Source organism: Drosophila nasuta, chromosome 3 (assembly GCF_023558535.2).
Source record: "Drosophila nasuta strain 15112-1781.00 chromosome 3, ASM2355853v1, whole genome shotgun sequence".
NCBI lineage: Eukaryota > Metazoa > Arthropoda > Insecta > Diptera > Drosophilidae > Drosophila > Drosophila nasuta.
In genome coordinates this window covers 32498515-32513451 of record NC_083457.1, presented here as the reverse complement: position 1 = coordinate 32513451, position 14937 = coordinate 32498515, and the positions used below count along the sequence as shown (strand labels likewise).

The window sequence follows — 14937 nt, the reverse complement described above, 5'->3', positions numbered from 1 at the left end:
AACTTGATCTGCGTGCAAACATAAAAAATGCTGTCGAAAAAAAATTATAGCTCTATCTCTTATAGTCTCTGAGATCCAGTGTTTCATACGGACAGACGGACATGGCTAAATCGTCTCGGCTGTTGACGCTGATCAAGAATATATATAGTAAATAATAATAAAATTAGTAAATAATTTGCAAGATTAGCTTATTGCAGATTTTTTGTAATAGAGTATATGAATATTTATACTCTTGGTCTGATAAGGTTGCAATATCCCTAACATCCGAGATAAATTGCAATTCCTAAAGCAAAGAGAACACATTAATTTGCCTCGAAAGTAACCGATACGAATGGTTACATGATCTGCACGTAATTGTTTTCTTGTATGACTTGTGTTTCCTATCTCCGCCACCGCAAATCGACAAAAATCGGAAAACAAGCGCAATTTTTAAGCTAGAGTTGCGACCTTTGGGACATAAAATTTGGCCTTTGATACATTTTTGTATTCGGTATATCGGTTAATTGATCGGTATATTTTAAGAATAATACCGCACTGTTTAACTTTTATTCAAAAAGCGTAGCGGGCACTCACGTCTGTAGTTTTCTAACTTGTTTTCATCTGATCGTAAGTAACTTTCATATATATGAAACGTTAAGTTTGCATTTGAAACGCTGCATGGTTTAATCTAATAAAGCGCGAAACGAATTTCTCAGAGCCGTTTTGAAAATAAATAGAATTCGCATCGTCTATTTCAGTTTAACAATTAACGATGAGGTGGATTCCGAATTTATTTCTTTTTGCACTTCTGTGCTCAGTTGCATTAGCTGCTCCAGGAAGATTCCGAACAAGACCTAGACCACCTCCACCACCTAGACCACCTAGGCCACCTGGGCAAAGTAATTATTTCAACTAAAATGTTCTAAATGAGAAGCAAATAAATAAATTTATTGCCATATAATTCGAGTGTGTTGTATATTTTGTTAAAAACTTTGATCGTAAATAAGTTTCAACGACTCATATAAATCCTCAATTTTCAAACATCACCTTACTTTTGCAACCATAACTTTCATTCTATAGAAAACTAAGCATGTGATTTAAAATTACATGTGAAATGAAGGTACAAATAGATCTCGACTTGGCTATATCAGCTATTAATTTTCAGTTAACAGGATTCAGTCTCTAATTATTTTTACGCAGTTGTGCGCAGTGCTCAGCTGACTGAATAAAAACCTGCCCAAAGACCAGAACTACAATGCTCCCGAATCTCCAGCAAATATATAACGTTCTAGGCATATAATACAAAAGTTTGCTATATTTTGTTGCAAATCCTTTTCTTACAATAAAAATGTTAATGGTTCTAAACTAGTACGAAATTGCGAGGCCTCATGCACTTCGTTGCATTTTTCTGTGCATAATAACATAATATTAATATAATACTACAATATTCTGTGTTTTCACAGACATCCTTTATTTAAAATACTTAAAATAATTTCGTTGTCTTTAAGTACATTTTTTTACTTTTTTGTCTGAGTAATTGTAACACTGTGATCAATAAACTGTTAGTTTTTTGTATAAACTTTTATTTTTGTTTCCAATGGAATAATCATATTTATTATATATGTAATAGATATAACTATATATAATTTAGAATTAAGTACACCGTCTCCATCTCGAAGTATTTTCAAGGTAGAAATTGTTTTCTCATGTAATTACTGGCAACAGCCGATATTTCCTCAAAGTGTTAACTAGAGTTAGCAAATTTTAAAAGCAAAATAGAAAGCTGGAGGGAGACATTTCTTACCCCATTATGATATCGATTTATTTTATTTAATTTATCCGCTAACCATGTGGTAAAAGTGTATTATAACATTGTGCCAGTAGGACTTGTAATGTTTGCACACAGATCAAGTTTGATTTAAATGTTGGCCAAGCCCACGTCAGCCCTCGCAAATTGACAAAATTCGAATAACAAGCGTAATTTTTAAGCTAGAGTTGGGAATTGGGAATTTTATATTGTATATAAAAATTGATGTTATAAAAGAAAAACTTTTGTAACGGGATCTTAGGTGCTTTGGCGCTGTGGTGGTGCTTCATATGGCTTTCGGTATATCTTATAATTATTCGGCATATTATTTGGTGTATTTTAGGAATATTACCGAACTACTTAACTTTTATTCAAAATTTGTAGCGAGTATCTTACAGTTGAGCACACACTTCTTACTTGTTTTTATCTGATCGTAAGTAACTTTCATATATGTATATGAAACGTTGAGTTTCAAAAAATACATTTATTTCATAACGATAATTTGCATTTGAAACGCTGCATGCTTTAATCCAATGAAGCGGGAAACGAATTTCTCAGAGCCGCTTTGACAATAAATAGAGTTCGAGTTGTCTGTGTCAGTTAATATTGTCAATTAACGATGAGGTGGATTCAAAATTTATTTCTTTTTGCACTGCTGTGCTCAGTTGCATTAGCCAATCCAGGACGTAACACAAGACCAGGACAATATTACTACCATAGCGGCAAAGCTTACCTTAATCCATATAGACCACCTTCACCAGCTAGACCACCTACTCCAACGTTCCCTCCGAACGCAGGGTGGGGAAAGTGATTATTTCAGCTACAATGTTCTAAATGAAAGTCAAATAAATAAATGTATTGCAATATAATTCGAGTGTGTTGTGTATTTTATTAAAACTCTTGATCATAAATCATTTTCTACGGCTTTCATATAAATCCTCGATTTTCAAACATCACATTTATTTCGCAACCATAACTTTCATTCTATAGAAAACTAAGCATGTGATCTAAAATTACATGTGAAACGAATCCCTTATACCTTCTTTGACATTAAGGTACAAACAGATATCGACTTGGCTATATCAGTTATTAATTTTCAGTTAACAGGATTCAGTCTCTAATTATTTTTGCACTGTTGTGCTCAGTGCTCAGCTGACTGTATAAAAACCTCCCCAAAGACCAGAACTACAATGTTCCCAATCTCCAGCAAATAAATAACATTCTAGGCATATAATACGAAAATTTTCTGTGTTTTCACAGACATCCTTTATTTAACCACTTAAAATAATTTCGTTGTCTTTAAGTACCTTTTTTTTACTTTTTTGTCTAAGTAATTGTAACACTGTGATCAAAAAACTTTTATATTTGTATAAGCTTTTATTTTTGTTTGTTTAATCACATTTAAGAAATATATTTATTATATATGTAATATATATAACTCTATATAATTTAGACTTAAGTACACCGTCTCCATCTCGAAGAATTAACAAGGTTTTCTCATGTAATTACTGGCAACAGCCGATATTTCCACAAAGTATTAACTAGAGTTAGCAAATTTTGAAAGCAAAATAGAAAACATACCAGTATGGACATCAGATCTCGAAGACTATAAGTTATATAAATAATAATCTTTTGGGTCTTAATTGATATATTTTATACACTATGGCATATTTAAATGAAGTAGTTGGCTTTATAATAAATATAGTTTTGGCATGTTTACGAGTAAGTGTATAAAGATTGTATGTGGTATATTTTCAACATATGTAGTAGTATTTTGTTACACTATATATTGGGTTTGGTATATTTCAGTATTTGTTTTGGTATGTTGTACGTATATTACCGCTTTCGTCTTGCTATATGAAAGTCGAACATACTTACCCAAGATACTATACATTTGATAACGATCAAATAATAAACTTATGGTATTCATGAAAAAAAAATAGTAGTCATATAAGCAACACTTGTTTTTTTTATCAATAATTCACTGTTTATTTATTAATATTGGTCATATGTTAATAGTCGTCATCCACTTCGCCAGATTGGTAATCATCAGGAGAATCTAAGCTTTCGCATTAGTAAATAATTTGCAAAATTAGCGTAATGTAAGCATCTTGTATTAGATTATATGACTATACTCTTGGTCTTAATAAGGTTGCAATATTTATAACATCCGAGTTAAATTGCAATTCCACAAGCAGAGAGAAAAATTAATTTGCCTCGGAAAATAACCAATACAAATTATTATATGACTTGCGTGTAATTGTTTTCTTCCGGACAGCCAAAACGAAAATGTTTCAATATAATATCAGAAAATAAACTTATCGATTTATTTTTTTTAATTTATCCGCTACCCACCCATATGGGAGAAGGGTATTAATACTTTGTGCCAGTAGGACTTGTAATGTTTGCAAGCAGGTCAAGTTTGATTTAAATGTTAGCCATGCCCACGTCAGCCCTCGAAAATTGACAAAATTCGAATAACAAGCGTAATTTTTAAGCTAGAGTTGGAAGTTTATACCTACCTAATAATAACCATAATATTGATGATTTCTGAAAATTTGGTTGTGATCGGATAAAAATTGTATATTGCATATCGAAATTGATAATATAAAAGAAAAACTTTTGCAGCTGCTTTAGCTAGAAATTTGGTATATTTCGACATCTATGATAAATTCCGAATGTAGTACTTCATCCATGTACCAAATATGGCCTTTGGTACGTTTTTGTATTCGGTATATCGGTTCATTGATCGGTATATTTTTAGAATAATACCGCACTGTTTAACTGTTATTCAAAAAGCGTAGCGTGCACTCACGTCTGTAGTTTTCTAACTTGTTTTCATCTGATCGTAAGTAACTTTCATATATATGAAACGTTAAGTTTCAAACAGTACAATTATTTTATAACGATAATTTGCATTTGAAACGCTGCATGCTTTAATCTAATAAAGCGCGAAACGAATTTCTCAAAGCCGTTTTGAAAATAAATAGAATTCGCATCGTCTATTTCAGTTTGACAATTAACCATGTGGTGGATTCCGAATTTATTTTTTTTTGCACTGCTGTGCTCAGTTGCATTAGCCAATCCAGGACGTAACACAAGACCAGGGCCATATTACTTCCATAGCGGCAAAGCTTACCTTAATCCAAATAGACCACCTTCACCACCTAGACCACCTACTCCAACGTTCCCTCCGAACGCAGGGTGGGGAAAGTGATTATTTCAGCTACAATGTTCTAAATGAAAAGCAAATAAATAAATGTATTGCAATATAATTCGAGTGTGTTGTATATTTTGTTAAAAACCTTGATCGTAAATGAGTTTCTCGATTTTCAAACATCACATTTATTTCGCAACCATAACTTTCACTCTATAGCAACCTAAATCATGTGATTTAATTTAATGAAATAATGTTTAAAATTACATGTGAAACGAATTCCTTATACCTTCTTTGACATTAAGGTACAAATAGATCTCGACTTGGCTGTATCAGTTATTAATTTTCAGTTAACAGGATTCAGTCTCTAATTAGAGTAGAATCGACATATTGTCAATTAGAGTTATCAAACTTTTAATTTTTGTGACCCTATTATGACAACATAGCAATGTCCGTCTGTTTTTACGGACACTAGATCTCAAAGACTGTAAGTTATATACATAATAATTAATTAGTATATTTTACACACTATGGTATATTTAAATGAAGTAGTTCGCCTTATAATACATATAGTTGTGCTATGTTGAAGTATAAAAAGAATACATGTGGAAGTTTTCCAATATATGTAGTGGTATTTTGTGTGGTATATTTTAGTATTTGGTATTTGGTTTGGTATATTTTAGCATTTGTTGCTTAATTGTCTTGATATATCATACGTAATTGTCGTTTTCGTCTGTCTTGCTGTATCAAAGTCGAGCACGTTTAACCCAAGTTACTAAACCTTTGATAACGATCAAATAATAAAGTTATTCATGAAATAAAATATTTAAAGTGAAGTCCACATAATAGTCATATACACAACGTTCGCTTTGTATCAATTAATCAATGTTTTTTTATTAATGAAGCTCATATGTTAATCGTCCTCGTCGGCTGCTTTATTAGCTTCAGATGCTTTAACTGCCTTAGATCGTCCACTTACATAATCATCATAATTATCTACGTCATCAGATTGGTATTCATCAGAATCTAAACATTTTACATTAGTAAATAATTTTCTAACTTTTTTTCATCTGATCGTAAGTAACTTTCATATATATGAAACGTTAAGTTTCAAACAATACAATTATTTTATAACGATAATTTGCATTTGAAACGCTGCATGCTTTAATCTAATAAAGCGCGAAACGAATTTCTCAAAGCCGTTTTGAAAATAAATAGAATTCGCATCGTCTATTTCAGTTTGACAATTAACCATGAGGTGGATTCCGAATTTATTTCTTTTCGCACTGCTGTGCTCAGTTGCATTAGCTATTCCAGGAAGACCACCTTCACCAACTAGACCACCGCCCGCAGGGTGGGGAAAGTGATTATTTCAACTACAATGTTCTAAATGAAAAGCAAATAAATAAATTTTTTGCCATATACTTGTAATTCAAGTGTATATTTTGTTGAAAACCTTAATCGTAAATAATTTTCTACGTCCCTCATATATATGAAACTTCGAGCAAGTAAGGGATTTAATAATTGAATCAAATGAATGGAGTGAAGAGAATCTCTCAGAAGATATAAATATATCTCGATTTGTCTATATCATTAACCAGTTTTCAGATAACAATTCAGGATTCAGATAGGATTCAGTCTCTAATTATTTTTGCAGAGACTAGAAGGCCTACTAAGCTCGTTTTAAAGGGTTACATGACCTTTTTATCTGATCGTTAATTATCTGCGGCCACCGTATATACGAAATTTCGAGTCCACACTTATATCTTATTTCTTTCTTTGTGTGCATTGTTTATTAGCGAGTGACTCTTCATTGCGTAGAACTAGAGGGCACTTAGAAGAATACACTATATAGACCACTTTCATCATTTAGATCACCTTTTGAGTACTCTATGTTTTACATTTTTATTTTGTCAATATTCAGCGTGAAAGAATAGAATGTTTTTTTTTTAGGGTGGCATTCTAATAAGTGTGGAAATCGCATTTTTTTTTTGCATATGTAACGTGAATTGTGATTCGAATCCAAAATTCTGGCTTGGTGTTATGATTACCACAGATCTATTTAAACAAAATGGTACAAATTGTTTTTGGCTCGTTATTTATTCGGTTGAAAGGTATTATAATTTGGTGCCCATTATCTAGATCTGCGGCAGAGATTATTATAAATTAACCTACAATTTTATTTGACAACACTTATTATTATCCTCCAAGGAAAATGTATGATTTATTACACAGACCATCTGCAGCTTGCTGACTTTAATTGCTTTGATATTTAGTATATTGTGTACTCTATGGTATTGTGTACTCTATGGTCAGTATTTTTTCGATATATAAATTTGGTATATTTTTAGGTAACGCGTAGCTCCCAATCGAGCACACTTACCCTTAGCTTTTTTACTTGATTCTGATTATTTTGTTAAATGCGTTGGTAATTGTAAAAATTTTCCGATGTGTATACAAGTTCAACACAATGCGATAGCGGGTCAAGCTGACTAGTCGTGTAAATATTGATTACTGTACGCTGTACACTATACAACTAACCATCGTCTCCGATTGCCACCTCTGGCCAGTAGCAGTCGCAATCGCAGTCGACAGTCAGGAAACGTCTATTAATAAATGAAGGGACCCCAGTTTGGTGAACGCGAAGAGAAGTGTATACGCGGAGCAGCCGTGTTAGATTGTAAATGTATGCAGGTCTCTCTACTCCTCGTGTCGCGGGGGTCCTCTTTGAGAGTGTTGTGTTAAGTCAAATACGGCGGATTTTTTCGCTGTTGTTTGAAATACATTTACACATTCGAATAGTAGTGTGAAGGTACGTGCACATACACGAATATTGTATGGCATGGAATACTCGGTATAATGGAGATGTATGTATTTCCCAAGCGCGTGTTATTCGTGCCCTGTGCCCAATATATGCGAGTACAGAGTACAGCCGTGGCACAGAGGGGATTGATTGTGAAGACGTGTGGCGATGGCAGCTTGGTTGCTTGATGTACTTGTATTGTATTACAGACGAGTTGAAAACTGAAATGCAAGCTGACGTCTTTTGCACTTTATTTCAATTTGCATGCGTTTATTTGACTAGTGAAACTTTTCAAAATTTACAGACTGTACCCCAGACAATGCTCTCAACCTTGAATGTTATTTGGCAACGTACAAAATGCGAGGGTGGCTCCAAAGTTGCCCCCATTGGGGGATTAGAAATTCTCTGATTCAGCTGAACAGCGAGCAAATGTGAATAATTTTAAATAAAGTATATTTCCATAATTTCCATTATTATATTTGATAACCTAAGCCTGCCTATTCAAAGTATCAAAGACGATACTTGATTTAAAGAAGAAATGTGGTACCAATAAAAATTTATATAATTATTATTCGTAGATAATATATTTTTTATAATAAAATTGAAATAACAAAATTATACATTCTATAGTTTTATTTTTAGAAAGAATATGTATACGTTAGTAATTAGAACGAAATTATTTACGAATAATTAAAAATATTTATCTCCACTCTCTAATGTCTGCATTTTAAATGAACTGTCTAAGCTAGACTTTCTTTGTCGGAAGGCAAAAAAATTATAAAGAGAAATGAAAACATTTGAATGTTTCCTTTATCAAAAACTGACCTCGCTGCCAAAACAATTTCATAAAAATTTTGTTGATACACCTGTCCAAAACTTTTTCATTTCGGTCAAGCCGAGTGGCTAATATTGTTTGTCCAAGAGTTTAATCCTAGTGCTTGGGGCATTTGTCAACTGTTTTTTTGCCTTTTGTTTTTTTTGCGCAACTTTTAAATATGTTTTTTATTTAGATGAAGCACGCGCTTCCTTTCTACGCAAAAACACACACACAGAATAAAAAGCGACCAGCTGACTTTCACCACTTGATTGCCAATTTATTTATATACTTTTGCATTATTCGCATACAACTTATATAATGTCCCAAGTGGATTGTGGTTCTTTGCATTCGATGCGAGTTCTCTGATGATGATTATCATCAGCATTTTTTTCTGTTCTCTGACTGATTGTGAAAAACACCGAGTTGTGACCGCAAGTTCTCATGTGTTGTGGGGCTTTGTCTGCTTTTTGTATTTAACAAAAAGTAAAACGGAATCTCAAAGAGAAACTATTATAAGGGGAAATATTCTTTGAAGATACTCTTTCAAAAGTAATGTTTGATCCCTTATGCATATCGCTAAAGTATTTGTATAGTTGCTTTTAAATTAAAATAGGTATAAATTAAAATATAAAAATTGCGGCTCATTGTGAAAATTGGTTTTTATTCATAAATTAAAACTTCAATTTTTGTTTTCTTTAAAATGAAAATGAACTCAAAAAGATTTTATTGTTATTGAACTTTGTTTCCGGTTAGAAATTGAATTTTAAATTTAGAATCATGCACAAAATTCAATGAATTTAGAACTCCTCCACACATGGTTTTAAAATACCCAATTTATTTAAAAATTCTTGCTTAGAGTATATCAAAAATATTTGCTTCATTGCCCAAGGGTGCTCAAGGGATCAGGGTCTGGGTCTAGGGTTAGGTTCAGGGTCTAGGCTGAGAGCAATGTGTAGCAAAGCTTAGACAGCAATGGGTCTGAGATCTTTGCTGTTTTGCCCAGTTATTTCATTTGATATGTTGCCAGGCGATGCGATGCGTCCGTTTGTTGCGCTCCCTTCGTTTGTTGTCTGTCCTTGTGTGGTTGACAGTTATTTTTGCTTGTTTTCATTTTCATTCTCGTTTTCATTTTCATTTTCATTTTGATTTTGATTTTCATTTAGAGCTTTTTGCATTTGTGAGTTGAGGCTTGTCTGCGGACAGGCAATCTAAATTGATAAGCTTGGAAAGACGGCCACACGATGATGATGCCTCTGGCCAAGTAAGTGGCATATTAAGGCTTCCTTTGTGCTGACATTTTAATCACAATAGTACTAGAGTGAAGTGGAGTTGGAGATGTGGCCCCATTAGGCTGTTCAATTTGTTGGCTGCAGACATGTTAATGCGTGTCAATGAGATTAGACAGTCAGAACGCGAGACGCGAGACGTGGGCATCTCTAATTGGAAATTGGAAGAGTCGAAATGCATGACACACCAGTCGCTGATGAAGATGTCGCTCCCTTTGGCTGTGTCTCTTCTAGGTGGCATGTCAAACACTCAATTTGGCAGCAAGACAACAACAACTACAATAAGACGCACTTATCAGGCATGTGCATGCCAAGCATTGTTGCCTTCCCTTCTGTTCTCTATTTAGTTCGCTGCTTTTTCCCTCTTTCCCAACAAAAGTTGTTTCCATTAACGCGTCGACAAATTGCTTACCAGCAGCATCGGGACAACAAATTCATTTTCGGGGCATATTTTCTCACATTCTAATTTGTTTTTATATTTATCGCACACACAAGAATGTGTGTGCGTGTGTGTGTGGGTGACTACAGTTACGTCAATGTTAAAGTGTATTATGTTGTCCTGATTGTGCGATGCGTATCATTACAGGATGTTGGCAGGAGAGATCTCTCTGCCACGAAGGATGCTGCTGCTTTTGTTGCTGCCAACGACAAATTGCAGGAAATTGACTACAAATTCACTTGGCACACACACACACACATCCCTGGCTGTCTTACTAATCAACACACATACACACACACTGGGATGATCTTACACACACATACTACAAAACTCATCGACGTTTAGTGCCTTTTAATTTATTTGCACTCATTGTTGGCCTGAGATTGGGCGACTTTTGTGCTATGCAATTTTGCTGTGTCAAATGCTAAGCATATCAATGACCAATTGCACCATGGCAATGCTTAACTAGATATACCCTTTAATCGAGGCATTATTTTCTTAAAAAGTAACTTAGATACTCAAACCTTTTTGCAATCTTAATGCTATAAAATAATTATGGATTTATGTATAAAAATAGTTAAATCAGATTTACCACTTAGCATACATGAATAATGAATATTTTTTTAATTAAAAAAAATATAAAATATATAAAATTGATCAATTTATGTCAAATAATTATCGAAAAAAATTTTGGTACATATAATAATAGCTATAGTCTTTATAAATCCTGGAAATTTGGATACGATCACATAAAAAATCTCGAAGTTATTTAAGAAATTCTTTTGTATTGGAAAAAATACCTACTTACTACGAATCTTCGTGGTATTGGCTGACGATCTGGTATATTTTGTACTCTATGGTATATTTTGAATATAGTACTTTATATTTAAGTTTTTAGCGGTATCTTAATTTGATTTATTTTGAAATTTTTGCGGTATATTAATTTGGTTTATTTAATAATTTAATAATAATTATACCGCGCTGCTTTTATTCAAAATGGATAGCGGGTTTGTTACTGTCGAGCACACTCGACTGTAGCTTTCTCACTTATTTTATTAAAAAAGAAACAAAGAATTATGTTACTTGTATATATAAAGATAAAGTAATTTATTTATACATTTTATGTATCAGCTTCAATCCACGCACCTTTAATAAACATTCCACCGGCGAATACCAAATATTAGCTTTGTAAATGCAATTTGAACGGCTTTATTGGTTTCATTTTATTTTTATTTATTTTTCTTCTTTGATCTTTAAATTCAATAAAAAAAGGATTCGGATGCTGGGACCGAAATTCATTTTTAATAATATATATTTGTACAATATATATATATTTTTTGGATTGGAATGCGGTTGGCTTTAAGTCTAAAATGGCTTTAAATATGTGAATTAATTTTCGGCTACTTTAAAGCTGAATAATGAAATTAGAATTCAGTTTTAATAACTCAAATTGGTATTATTATTTGTTCTTGAAAATTATATAATTTCGATCTTTAGTTGATATAGTTTTATAGCAATTTTTTATTTGAAAATGAATTTTTAGTAATATTTACAGTAGTAATTATTGTTCGTAACTGATTTTATTCTATTGATTTTAATTTAGCTTTTGTTTACATTTATTATTTTAAATGTTTCTGTTGCCATTTATTTTTAGCTTACCCTTTGCTGTCCACTCACAGGATATTGAGCCTAGCCCAAGTTGACTTCACTTGGCTTGCCTAGCCGGATTTGGTCTTTTCATTTGGCATTTGGTTTTGGCTTTGGCTTGGCGTGACTCCACTCGAATTCGGGCAGATTGTCGCCAGACGTGAATGCCATTTCCTTTTTGGGCTTCGTGTTGCCAAAGCTCTTCCGAGTACGCGACTTGACGGCATTAAATTGCACATTTCACTTGGCTGTTTAAACTCGGAAAGTGTAATGCAATGTGTTTGTTCTCTCAGAGAGAGTGTTGTATTGCCATTTGCATGTTGCATGCCACAAGTCGAGTGCCTTTTTTTGTAGTCGACAATTTGTGGCGTCTATTGATTTCATTTCTTATTCATTCTGTCCCACAAGTTGTTTGCCTTCAATATCACACTCAGCTAGAACTCTGAAGACTTGGCTTTAAAAAAAGGATTCTCGTAGGCATCCCAAAAGGACATCCAAGTGTAATTTCCATATGTACATATGTCCATGAATAATTCGCGTTCGTTTTGCGGTCTGCTGTTTCAATTTGCACAACAATTGTTTAAATAAATAACTGCTAATGCCATGCACTTGTAATTTACATATGGCGTGAATGCTGTATGTGTGTGTGAGCATGTGTTTGTGGACAATGTGCGAACAGGCATTAAATGTGCATAAATAATTGAGATTACAGCAAAGTCTGCGTGCATTTAAATATTTGCTAAACTTTCATTTTATCGCTTCAAATAATGTTTATTTTATACAGTTTAGCTTCTGTGTAATGCGAACAAAATGTGGAATAACAATTTGTTTGCTCAACTAAAACAACAGATGGCGCCACACACACATCACTCATACTATCCTTCTCTCTCTCGATAAACTTTGTTTGTCGTCATTGTGCTCTTCCCCTTTTGGCTTTTGTAGACTTTTGTGGCATCTGACGTCATAAGGACACAGATGACGTCACAGAAAAGCTTGCAATGTTTACGCATGCGAAACGAAACATAATGGAATCGACACGTATTTCGTTAAGCACGTGCTTCGCTTTGGCGCCAAATTTGTTGATTACGGAGAACTTTTCGTCATTTTGTTTTGTTGCCATTTTCTAGGTTACGCGGCCGTTAGCAGCGCTCTCTCTTTGGCCAAGCTTGAAGAGAGCGGAGCACAGCGCATGAGAGGCATCGGGAGAGCCTGATTGTAAGAATAGGAGAGCGCGTGTTTTTATGTTGTTATATAACACGTGCTTGCTGCACTGATAAAAATTCATCTGATTGCGGTCAATTATTCATTAATCCAATTCAATCTTCTCGTAGTGAAACAATTTACAAGCGCATTGAATTTAAAACTGGCAAATTAAATGAATTGCATTCGATATATGCAATATTAACAAGTTTTAAAATAATTTAATGATTTGATGGTAACAAAATGTACAATGGCTTGACAAAATTACTAGGGAATTGAAATTGAAATTGTTGTACACAATGAATGCAATGCAATCTGGTTTTAAAATAATTTAAGACTGCATTAGCTTCAAATGCTAATTACGAATTAATTTCATATTTCAATATACCAATTAAAGCGTTTAGTATATTTTTGTTTTTTAATATTAATTCGGTATATTTTAAAATAACGCACTGTTTTGTTTCTATGCAAAGTGGGTATCGGGTATCTCATAGTCGAGCACACGTGACTGCAGCTTTAAATATTTTCAATCTAAAGCTTGCTTTCCTTTTTACCAGTAGTTTGACAATTGAATGATCTAGTTTTCAATTTGAAATTAATTAATTTTGTTTAGATTTTAAATATTTCTTTAAGTAAGATTTCAAATTGCATGAGTTTAAGTGTATAAATTTGATATTTTTTACAACTCTCTAATCATAAAAAAAGATATTGCATTTTATTTACATTTTTTGCACACAAATTGTACTCTAAAATGTGAACAGTCTGGCAACGCTGTCGGCAATGCTTCATTAATTTGAAACAAGCGGCAAATTTAAGAGAGCTTCGCTCGAAGAGCAGCAGCAGCAGACACAACAAGGAAGTTGAAGCCAACATACAAAAAATATCATTGGACACTCAGTTGTAGAGTGTGAGTGTGTGTAGGAGTGTGTGTGTGTGTGTGTGTACTTGGTGTGCGTTCAACGTGCTTGGTGCGCTAAGTTGCGTGACAGCTGCGGCCTGCCTCGGCTTGCCTAGTGTCACAGTCCAAGATTGAAAGTCAGACAGCAGCAGCAGCTGAAACAGCAGCAGTTGCAGCGCAGTCAGCGTCGCAGCGGGCAGCAGCAGAGGCGGCGGCAACAGCAGCGTCGCTTGGCTTCGCTTTGAATGTGCTGTGTGGCGTTTCAGTTTGGTGCTGAGCAGCGCAACGTTCTCATCGTCGTCAATCGTTGTTTGTTCGTTCGCAGCGCGCTTTACACACACACACACACAGTCGCACACACTTAGCACACACACTCATAGTCGGAGAGGTGTTGTGCACGCTTTGTTGCCTACTTTTGTGCGCGACGCGTACATTAATCGAAATTAGCGAGCAAAAATTTGGCATTTAATTTATCGCCATCGCCAACAGCAGCCAACAATCTTGAAATCCCCCCGCCTCCCATTGGCCGCACAATGGGTCCGTCGTGTATTGCGGGGATTTGTTAATTAGCGAGCGAGAAAAGAAAAAGCAGTAAAAAATAAACCGAAATGTTAAAGAAAAATCAGAATTGTACGCGAGCATGTCCTTGAGCGTGAAAAAAGGGTGCACAAACCGTTTTGCAAAAGTCGTGGCCAAATGTTGTGTTGCAATTTCTACGAAGAATGTGAATAATCCCCAAATGGTAAATGGGTTGAGTCTGTCTTCGACATTCGACAGTCGACTTCGGCTTCGGTTTCAACATCGACATCGCGCTGCCTTCAAATGTGGCGACAGCTAACAACTGGCAACTTAATCAACTGTATTTTATTTTATTCAAATATGTGCAGAAAGGAAAAACAACAGC

General features: G+C 34.1%; 1 protein-coding gene and 1 long non-coding RNA gene across 5 annotated transcripts in view; both read left to right on the top strand.

Moving 5' to 3' along the window:
• The window catches only part of LOC132788814 (potassium channel subfamily T member 2), a 145605-nt gene that overhangs the window by 16630 nt on the left and 114038 nt on the right, over window positions 1-14937 (top strand). The window contains exon 1 of one of the 4 annotated variants that reach the window (XM_060796434.1): window positions 14397-14775. The exons of 2 other annotated variants lie outside the window; for them this stretch is intronic. The gene's annotated coding sequence lies outside the window, so the exon portion shown is untranslated. Of the gene's footprint in view, window positions 1-14396; window positions 14776-14937 lie in introns of those variants that run through there. One more of the 4 variants, XM_060796419.1, reaches the window with a different exon arrangement.
• LOC132792464 (uncharacterized) lies at window positions 386-940 on the top strand. Its single transcript, XR_009633010.1, has 2 exons — window positions 386-606; window positions 738-940. It is a non-coding gene; the product is annotated as an uncharacterized LOC132792464 (long non-coding RNA).